We start from the raw sequence: 7,593 nt of genomic DNA on the forward strand, positions 1-7,593 counted from the left end.
ACAGAACTGGAGGTCCCGTTTGCCAGGGTAGTGTTCCTTCTATGGCAGCTTTCTAAGAAACCACACTGCCTCATCCATTTGTACACAGATAAAGGATTCTAAAATCATCCATCCATGCATCCATTTAAAATAACATTTATTCACCATCTTTTCTGTTCCGAGCATTCTGCAGGGTCCTGGGGGTACGAGAAGGAGAGATGCCATCTGTGTTCTCAAGAACAACTCACACTATGCAGTTCAGGGAGTGACTTGCTGAAGGTTTGCGTGATTCCTATGGGAATGTGGAGGAGATGCGTTGAAATCCGGTTGGAGGGACTCAAAGATGGCAGCACAGGAAATCCAACGCCTGTACTGAGTCTCGGAGTACAGGGCGTGTGAGTCCTCAAAATTTGTTCTTCTTGTTCAAAATTATTTTCGCTATTTGAGTTCCTTTGTCTTTTCATATACATTTTAGAATCAGCTTGTCAGTATCTATGAAAGCATGGATACTGCACTTTTCTCTAAGGTAAGTAGTAATGTCCCCTGTTTCATTCCTGGTTTTAGTAACTTGAGTCTTTCTTTCTCTTTTCTGGATCATTTTTGCTAAAGGTTTGTCAATTTTGTTGATCTTTTCAAAGAACCAATCTTTGATTTCATTGATTGTCACTATTGTTTTTCTATTCTCTATTTAATTTATTTCCACTTTAATCTTTTTTATTTCCTTCCTTCTGCTTGCTTTGGGGTTCCTCTTAGTTTGCTCTTCTTTTCTAGTTTCTCAGGTGGAAGTGTAGGTTATTGATTTGAGATCTTTCTTCTGTTTTGATATAGGCACTTACAGCTATAAATTTCCCTCTAAGCACTGCTTTAGTTGCATCTCATAAGTTTTGGTATGTTGTGTTTTTATTTTCATTCATCTCAAAGTATTTTCTAATTTCCCTTGTGGTTTGTTTGTTGACTCATTGCTTAGTTAGGAGAGTGTTGTTTAATTTCCACATATCTATGAATTTTTCAAATTTCTTTTCTTTTTTTTTGAGGGGGTCATCGCCCTTTATTGTGGGGTCCACACAGTGGGTGCCAGGCCCCTCCTGCTGAGGGAAAGCTGAGACCACCACCTGGGCTGACCACTGGGCTCCCGTGAGCTCAGTCTCCTTCCATTCCCTTAATCCCAGGCTGAGCATTTGCACTGGATCTCTGGGGGGCTGGGGGACCTCCAGGGTCTCCATCACCTTCTCTCCTATGGGCTTGGGAGCATCATTGGTCAGGTAGCAGGAGCCAGGGTAGGTGGTGTGTCACCTGGTGCAGCAGACCTGGGGCTGGGGCCCTGGCCCACAGCTGTAAAGCCCCAGGTGGAGGCAGTGGTGGCAGCCCCAGCTGTACCATCCTCAGGTTTGAGGTCCTCCAGCTCTCATAGATGGTGGGGACTGCGGTGCAGTGGCTCAGCCACCAGTGCAGGCTGACCAGCAGGGGCTGAGACGGGGAGGCCACATCCACATTGTTACCCAGGGCCACCCAGACCAACACAGGAAACTTGGTGGTATCCTTGATGGCCCTGGTGAGTTCACGGGCGGTGGCCCATGTTAGCTGGTTGCCATTGAGCAGGAGCTGGGTGAGGCGGGGCAGTGCCCAGGGGCTGGGCAGCAGCAGGCCCAGCAGCTCGTCACTTAGCTCCGTGAAGCTTAGGTCCAGCACCATGAGCCCCGCACCCTGGCTGCCCAGGTAGTGCATTATGTGCTGCACGTCCCACGCTGACAGCAGGATTCCTGAACGGTGCATGGTCTCCCTGCCAGCAGAGTCTTCTGGAGGCTGCTCTTGAGGCAGCTCTGGGTTTTCCTCTGAGGCAGGACCTCACTACTGCTTGGAGTGTGGGGTGAGGTGGTAGACGAGCTGCTGGCAGATCCTGTCTGAGCACTTCCAAAGCTCATGGTCTGTTTTGGGCACTATAGGTCCTGGGGCTGGTTCACAAGCAGGTCATGGGAGATGGGGTCCACCTCTACATTCCTGTAGAGGATGTTGGTAAGGAGGGTCCCCTCAAGGCCCGGGTCCTGGCACAGGAGGTGCAACAGTTGCTGGGCACACTCAGGCTGCTGCTCACAGAGTGTAGACTTGATCTCATGGAGCCAGGGCACCCAGTGCTCATAAGGCACGGGCCCACACCCTGCCGCAGCCCCGGCCTCTGAGCCCACTTCAGGTCCCACGTGCCTGCCCAGTCATGCCCCCATGGCTACTGTGCAGCGGGCATCAAGCATGGGGGCGGGGGGCCGGGCCCTCAAATTTCTTTTGATTAATGGCTTCTAATTTCATTTCATCAGGTTAGAGAATATACTTTGTATGATCAATCCTTTTAAATGCATCAATACTTGTTTTATAGCCTAACATATAGTCTATCCTGGAGAATGTTCCATGTGCACATGAGGAGAATGTGTATCGTGTTATTTCTGGGTGGAATATTCCATAGATGTCTGAGGTCTAGTAGGGTATAGCGCTGTTTGAGTCTTCTATTTCATTGTTGATCTTCTGTCTAATTGTTCTTTCCAGTATGTAAAGTACAGTATTTAAGCCCTCACATATTACTGTTGAATTGTCTAGTTTTCCTTCAGTTCTGTCAGTTTTGCTTCATAAATTTTGGGGCTCTGTTGTTAGGTGCATATATGTTTATAGTTGTTACATCTTCTTGTTGAATTGACGCTTATACCGTTACAAAATGTCCTTCTTTGTGTCTAGATACGGCACTTTTGGAATCTTTGAATGATGTTGTCATTGGAAATTTTATCCCAGTGCACAAGTACTGTTCATGACCTCCGGTACTAATAACTTACTATATTGCTTTTTGAACCAATCATCTAAAGGCTTGTGAACAACAACATTCAAAACTTGCTCGTAAAGTCATACCCCCAGGAAGAATGACTAAATCTGGTTTAAATGTTTTTGCCCTCTTTCTTTATTCTGTCAGGTGACCTCTCTTAGCATCCCAAACCAGCTGGCTGAGGTTATTTCAGGCTCTTTTCCTGAAATAGTACTGTTTGTTCAGAATAAAGTATTTGTGAGCACCTTTTACAACATGAGAAACTTTAAGCAGACTTAAATATAATCCAACTCCTTCTTACTCAGTAAATAATTTTAGGGAAAAATTAGCTTGCCTAATATTCAGGCATACGCAGTTTTCAGCTGTATATGTGATTGTTTTCATTCTACTTCATGAAGAGGCTCAGCTGATCATACATCTCACCCTATCCGCTCCTTCTTCTCCTTTGGCTTTCTGGTGCTTTGAAAGTTGCCCCTCGCAGGGCACTGGACTTTATCAGTGCACAGTCTTGGTGAGCAGCATGTGGGTTCTAGCGAGACATGTATCTTGATGTCCAGGCCTCAGGAGGGCCTTGGCTGGGTCTCCGGATCTGCTTCCCATCCAGACTTTGCCAGGTAACTAACAGGCTTGGTCAGTTAAGCAGCAAGCAAAAGAAGCATAGCCTTGTTTTCCATAAAGATTAATTTTCTTCAGGACACCAAAGAGGTGTGGGGCATTCAAGGCCAACATCACCATTCCTGGGCCTATTGCTCTCTCACTCTGGGCCACTGGCTCTAGACTTTGAAAGGCATTCTCAAGAGTGTTTAGGAGAAAAGCCCATCTGTATAGTCAAATGCACACACACACACACACAAAACATACATGCACACATACACACACACGCCACATGACAGTGCTTGGTATTCTTCATGGAGTTCTAGAACCTCAAGGCTAGCAGGGCCCGAGACATTCTCTCATAATACAACCAAAGGACCCTTCTATTCATTCACATGGAAATGTGACTGGGTCCAAAGACACAGGCTCATTTCTTGATGTATGTATCCAAATGTGACTGAGAAATGCGCTTTTTGAAAATCGGATCATCTGGCTTTAAAATACACATCGTAAGTAAGAGTGCCAGTGAGACTGTCAACTATGCGCTGTGTTCAGGACTTCTGGGTTACTGACCCCTCTTGTCTTCTTCCCAGCTCTCTCCTACCCCCAACCATTGTTCTCCTCTTTTAAGAAATCAAATGAGAGAAGGAATACATCTTACCTGGGTAGAAAACAAGACTCAGAGAGCTGTGACACCTGTCTTTCGACATTTAGGAACTTGTGGGTTGGGAGAGAATGCAGGCTTAGCCTGTGTGACCCCCAAGAGATCAAACTGGATCTAGTGGAAATCACGTGGATTCAGATGTTTTAAAAGAGCTTCCTATTTGGCAAGAGTGTTCAAAGAAATAATGGCCTGTCTTGGGAAGTAATAAACTTCTTGTTCCTGGAGACAGTAAAATATAACCTTGATGCTCACTCATTAATGTATTATTTAGCAATCTCTATTTGGAGCCCTGCTCTGTTGTAGGAGCTAGGGAAAGAGCTGTGAACTAGAGAGGCTGGAACCCTGCTCTCGTGGAGTGTCCATGTTAGTGGGGTGGAGGATGCAGACCCAAAACAAGGAAACCAAAAGCTTCTTAAAATCATAGTTTGTGATACCTGGTAGGAGGGACGTGGACAGGCCGCTATGGCCGGGAATGAGGGGGCCCAGCCTCCAGTGTTTCCAGGATGGTCCAGGTGGGAATTGGACACTGGGAGAGTGATTCTGTGACTCAGCAATGGGCACTACTTGAGTGCTTTGTCACCCAGGAATTCAAGATAATCCAGGAGATTTGGGGGTCAGTTACCGGGGAGTTGATGGAGAGTAGCAAAGGGCTCTGAAAGCCGACTCTGGACACAGGAGCCCCCACTCCCCGAAATCAGTAGAATCTTGTTTGCTGCTGGTTTTTAGTCCAGGTTGGACTTTGTTTTTGGCCAAAGGTCATTATGTTGGTTTTTAGCAGAAAGAGTCAGGTTAAAAGAGTTGGCCTGATATCTGGATTTCTTTTAAAAATCACCTTTCAAGGTCTGTCCTGGAATCAGGGCTTTTTGGGTCAACATCTACACCTGGTGTTGGAGGGGCAGGAATGAGGACAGCTCATCCTACACGTATTCTTCATTTGACCCACAGAGGCGTTTTGGTTTTCTTTAAGCCAACATTTAAAATTGAGTGTTTTACATAAAAATCCAGATTTCCGGTTTTTCTTGGAAAAGTTGAAGATGTGTCAAGAAACGTGCACCCTCCCAGGAGGTAACGTCGGCCGGAGACGTGCAGCGTCAGCCGCCTTCAGACGGGGTGGGGCTCTGCAGCTCACCGTCGTCCCTGTTCAGCCTGCTTCTCTCCTTCCCGAGACCTGCTTGGCTCCTGGAGGCATTTGAGTATTTGACTCGTGATCTGTGCATTTCTAGCCCAGGAGAGCGGAACTGTTGTTTAATGATGACTGCTTTATGACCCTGTCCTATTGTCAATTTGAAAAGAAAGGATATTGTTGAACTTTGGACTGTCAGAACTGAAAAGGCCTTTTTAAAGAACCAGTCCGCCCCCAGTGCAAACCCCTGCTCAATTCACAGGGAAGCAGAAGATCTAACAGGAGAAGGCTTGCCCGCAGTCACACACCGAGCTGAGGACAGTGACATCCATGGGGAGTCACCCATACGTAGAAATCCCACAGTAACCATTAAGTTGAATTGAATCCAAAGCAATTTAAGAACAAGTTTCTATAATGGAAGGATTTTTTTTTTTCTCAAAGTCACTGGAAATAAGTAAAAAAAGAAAAAAAGGAAATTCTGTATTCTTTGCCAGGCCCATTTGAATGTTGTTAACAACATTAAAAAAAATCTTCTGGATAAAAATATCTGAATGTCTTATTTTAGTCATTATCTTGTTGATTTGCACTTAGCGTTTAATTTAGAAACCCGAGGACAATCCTAATCCCTTTGGCTAAGCTCTCCAGGCAGATGCCATAGAGATACTAGACTCTCTCCACGGCTTCTCAGTGCTGGGGAAGGGGAGCCTCTCCCCTGGTTACAATGGGGAGCATTCTTTGCTTACAGAGGGCGCCTTGAGACGTTGGGCTCTCATCCTTCATCCTTCCACTTTGGCCAGCCTGGATGGCTTTTAAGGTGCACAGCAGAAGGACTTGACGTACATGTATTGTGAAATGATTACCACAATAAGTTTAGTTAACCTGAAACTTACACAGTGCGGTATGTTGATTCTGTCTCAGTAAAATTGGAAAAATAAAAACAAAGAAATTTTTTAAAAAATTGGATATGTGGTAATGGTATTGTGATTATGTTTTCTTTTTCTTCCCTAAAGGAGACCTCTCTTTTTAGTGATCTACATTGAGATATTTATGGTTAAAGTGATATCTCCTGTATTTGCTTAGAAAATACTGTTGAGGTGGGTGATGAATAAACTGGCAGGTGTATACATGAAATGACATTGACCATGGGTCGATAATAACTGGAGCTGGGTGATGGGTACATGGGGGGCTCATCATGCTACTCTCTAGCTTTGTACGTGATTGAAATTTTCCATAATAAAATGTTTTCAAAATTAAAAAAAATAGAAGATGGCTTTTCGAGCGTCCTGGTGAAGAGTGAGTTGTTAAGGGGACAAGGCCTGATTCCAGGAGGCTGAGTAAGGCTGAGTCCCGTTGAGAGTAACAATGACGCTGAATTTTAACAAGCAGCCACATTTGTGGAGCATCCAGCAACTGTCAGGCACTGTTCTGAGAGAGTCCCACCCATCGTCTCATGTCGTTCTCACAACAACTCTGTGAATCTCGTTCTGGTTATTACCCCCATTTTACAGATGAGGAAACTGAGGCACTGAGAGCTAAGGGACTTGTCTGGGGCTGTACAACTGCATATGTTAGAGCTGGGATGTGGACCCTGTCTGCAGAGCCCAGGTGTTTTACCACTACTTTTTTTCAAGACAGTTCTAGAGGCATAAGGCACATTTCTGAGCTTCTCTTTCAATATACCATTCGTAATAGATGATGCCTCTTAACTCCCAGCTCTCTAGATCTGTGCCGCCCAGTGTGGTAGCCACTAGCCTCATTTAGCTGTTCAATTTTAAAATAATTAAAAGTGATATAAAATTAAAAATCCAGCCCTCAGTCACACTGACCACATTTCAGGGGCTCAAGGCCCCACGTGGCCAACGCCCACCTTGTCAGACACTTCAGATATGGAACATTCCCATCATCGTGGCAAGTTCTTTTGGACGGCACTCTTATAGGTGAAGAATTTGAGGCTCAGAGAGGCAAGGAGACTTGTCCAAACACACACAGCAAGACCCAGGATTGGATAAACACAAATCACGATGCCAAGTCTCAGTCCTGTCCTTGGTCCTCTGTTGCCTCCTCCTGCTCGTCTCTTTTTTGCCTGTGCAGTGAGATTTCAAGTTTATCAAGGGCAAGCAGCATGTGTTTTATTTTATTTGTGCATCACACTCCAGCTGCCCAACCTTTACCCCCTTCCAGGGCTGAGCACATAGTAGGGCCCTCACAAGTTCTATGCACATAGTAGGGTCCTCAAAAACCCTCTCGCCTTTCCTTTCCTACTCTTCACTTTCAAAATGACAGAGGGAGTTCTGGCAAGTATCAATTCTCAAGTTTTAACTAAAATGTGTTATTATAATTTTTTTTTTTTTGAGCTGGCAAACTTAATTGCGTAAGGCAGAGAGATGGTTTTTATTTGAAAACCTCCGAGGACTAGTTCGCTTCGTGGGG

General features: G+C 45.2%; 1 long non-coding RNA gene and 1 pseudogene across 1 annotated transcript; one reads left to right on the forward strand and one right to left on the reverse strand.

The window, feature by feature from the left end:
* The first annotated feature begins 206 nt into the window (after window positions 1-206).
* LOC138923355 (uncharacterized) lies at window positions 207-5,707 on the forward strand. The gene is made up of 2 exons (XR_011436851.1): window positions 207-505; window positions 5,046-5,707. It is a non-coding gene; the product is annotated as an uncharacterized lncRNA (long non-coding RNA).
* On the reverse strand, window positions 1,238-2,198 carry LOC111772745 (leucine-rich repeat-containing protein 75B pseudogene; annotated as a pseudogene).
* Window positions 5,708-7,593: the final 1,886 nt, after the last annotated feature.

This window comes from Equus caballus, chromosome 3, assembly GCF_041296265.1.
Source record: "Equus caballus isolate H_3958 breed thoroughbred chromosome 3, TB-T2T, whole genome shotgun sequence".
NCBI lineage: Eukaryota > Metazoa > Chordata > Mammalia > Perissodactyla > Equidae > Equus > Equus caballus.